The sequence below is a fragment of the Panthera uncia genome, unplaced genomic scaffold, assembly GCF_023721935.1.
Source record: "Panthera uncia isolate 11264 unplaced genomic scaffold, Puncia_PCG_1.0 HiC_scaffold_217, whole genome shotgun sequence".
Taxonomy (NCBI): domain Eukaryota; kingdom Metazoa; phylum Chordata; class Mammalia; order Carnivora; family Felidae; genus Panthera; species Panthera uncia.
In genome coordinates, this window is record NW_026058877.1 from 64466 (window position 1) to 67484 (window position 3019).

A 3019-nucleotide genomic window follows, 5' to 3' on the forward strand; every position below is an offset into this window, starting at 1 on the left:
CTTCTCTAACAGGACAAGACAAAGAGGCCAGGGCACGAGTCTAGGAGGCTATAGCGAAGGTTTGATTCCGGAGATCAGGGCTGGTGGACACAATACCTCCAACTGGTTGTGGGAAAGGGATGCACTTCTCTCGCGGCCACTCCAAGATCCACCCACCCGAGCTGCACAATTCTGGAAGCGGCAACGTAGAAAGCAACCAGCTAAGAAACAGCACCACCGCCGAGAGCGCAGCTGGCGCAGAGGGTCCACCCACCGCTCGACACAGCTCACCTGTGCGCCCAACGCCGGTCTATCGAGGCGGAGCTACGGCACGACGCCCTTCCGGATTGGACGCGCTCGAAATCCCGGGGCGGGGATTAGAGGCCGAACGTTCTTGGGGATTGGCCACTCTGGCGAAAGGACGTGGGGCTGGCGGAGCAAGTTCGCAGGCTGCTCCAGCTGGGTGGAGGGTGGGCTCTTCTCCGCGGTTCTCCTGTCAGTCATTGGCTCCCTGCGGTTTCCTTGGGGACGTGGCGCCGCCGCCCGCCCAAGGTTTTTTCCGGCTGGTCTAAAGGCCTTGGGGAACCGCTCTGAACCCAGCGGGACGGTGCCAGGGGAGACTGCGGGACTCTCGACCCGTGAGTGCGAGCGCGGGAGGGCCGCAGGGCTGGGAGAGGCGGGGAGGGGGAGTGGGTCTTCCAACCCCCGCCACCGGGGGAGCGCCGGTTCCTCGAGAATGCCCGGCTCCCCGGGAGCCGGCTTAGAGTCAGCTGGGCCCCAGGAACAAGAGCGGACGCATCTGGAGTAGGTGGGTGGGCGCCTTGGCCTTCCCTCGGAAGTCTAGTCCTGTGGGCACTGCTGGAGGTAAGCCTGAAACCCAACGAACTCTTAACAGGCTGCAGACTTAGGAGATGCCTGAGACAAGGAGACCCATTTCTCAGGGCAAAAAGAAAAGGAGGTGACAGGCACTGAGACCACTGAAGGGATCCCATGGCTAGGTAAGGCTGCACATTTTCTCCTCAGCTAGGGGCTCAGTTGGGGGTGGCAGATAGGTTGAGGGGCCCTGGGAGGTTTTTACAAGTGAGGTTTGCCCTACTGCTGCATCTGGACTTTGCAGCTTCCTCGGATGGATGGGGAGAAGATCAAAGTTACTTTTTTTTTTTTTTTTTTTTTTTTTTTTTTAGGCAAATGCTACCATAGTTTCTAGCCCATAACCCCAGGGTGGTAGACTGAGTGCTTGCTCAGCTCCGGAAAGTGCTAAAATGTAATGTTCTTTCAGATTTCCATTTGAGTGAGGCTGTGTGCTTTTTGAGGAGGTTAAACAAAGATTTTGTTTGTTTGTTTGAAAGTAGACCGAGGTCCTTTTGAATCAATATAGGAAGTGAGATTCATAGTTGAATATGTATATCCATATGGTGTGATACTCTGGAACTTCCAGAAAAGATTAATGTGGATCTACATGTACCAAATGGAACAGTTGTCAAATAGAGTAAGTGGGGAAAGATGCAGAACAGTAGGTACGGTGTAAAACCAGAGGAGTGAGATACACACATGCATATTGTCATATCTGATATATATTTATGCTCGTGTAAACATAGAATACCCCTGGAAATATACGTAGAGACAGGGTAGCAGTGCTTGCCTTTCAGTAGGAAGTGCTAGGTTAAGGCAAAAGACTCATTTTTCACTATATATCCTTTTAAACTTGTTTCATGTGCATATATTACCTATTAAAATATTTTTTAATTAGTTGAATAAATATACAGATTATCCAGTTTTTTGACATCATTCTTGGTGGGAATGTTGTAGTTGCTCTGATTCTTCAATGTTGTGAAGTTGACCAGGGAGACTAGTGATCTTTTCATAAACATGAGAACTGTAATTCTTTGAATTATACCCAAAAGTGCAGACATTGGGAAAAGAGAAGATAAGGCTTTTCTGATTTATAGTAGAAGCACCATGAATCATATAGGTCCTTTTCTAAAATTTGAGACTAAAAAACTTCTATAGACTGGTGGTGGCATAAATTTTTGCCTTTATCAGGAAGGGCTTTAATACAGTTTAAAAGCCTTTTTTTTTTTGGCACTCACATGTAGAGACTTTTCTTACTAATGTTTGTCTCATTTCAGGATCAGTTTTTCCTACCTCTGCCCAGCCTTCTGGTACTTCACTGTGCCCACAGTGAACCCATTTCCCCGCCAGAGGGTGGCATTCCTAGGACTCTTCTTCATATCCTGCCTCCTTTTACTTATGTTAATCATGGACTTTCGACATTGGGGTGCTTCATTGCCACGAGATAGGCAATATGAAAGGTGAGTCAACCTTAGATCACTTTGATCAGACTTGGCATTGAAGTCATAAATATTTTGACATTTCACACAGTACTACCTTTGACCCTTTTGGGGGAATACTGCACTTTGATTAGTAAAATTGCATGCCACTTATTACATAAAGAAGATCTTAAGCTCCATTTTGGCAGGGTTCACTTTTGATTCAGGAATGCTGATGTTGCATTTTAACCATGAAAGGCGTCTTTCTATATTCTTGTTTTGGTGGACTGACTTAATGGATGCATAAATGTTTAGGACTGTTACGTATTCTTGATGAACTGACCCTTTATCATTATTAAATGACTGTTTTTATCCTTGATTATATTTTTTGGCCTGAAATCTACTAGTCTGGTACTAATATAATTACTTCAGCTTTCTTTTGAGTGGTGTTAGCATTATAGATGTTTTTCCATCCTTATAGTTTTAGCCTTTATGTCTTTATATTTTATATCTATCCAGTCTTTTTATAAATAACTGCTTTTTATCCAGTCTGAATGTCTGCCTTTTATTTGAAGTGTTTAGGCCATTTGCATTTCATGTGATTATTGATTATGTTTAGGTTTAAATCTGCCTTGCTGTTTGTTTTCTGCTTGTCACATCTTGCTCTTTGCTCTCCCTTTTTCTCTCCCTTCTTTTAAATTGAGTACATTTTATTTTATTTATTTATTTATTTATTTATATTTTAATATATGAAATTTATTGTCAAATTG

At 44.5% G+C, this 3019-nt stretch overlaps 1 long non-coding RNA gene across 1 annotated transcript; it reads left to right on the forward strand.

The window, feature by feature from the left end:
• The first annotated feature begins 357 nt into the window (after positions 1-357).
• Positions 358-2321, forward strand: LOC125917662 (uncharacterized). Its single transcript, XR_007456257.1, has 3 exons — positions 358-617; positions 875-977; positions 2109-2321. It is a non-coding gene; the product is annotated as an uncharacterized LOC125917662 (long non-coding RNA).
• The last annotated feature ends 698 nt before the right edge of the window (positions 2322-3019 follow it).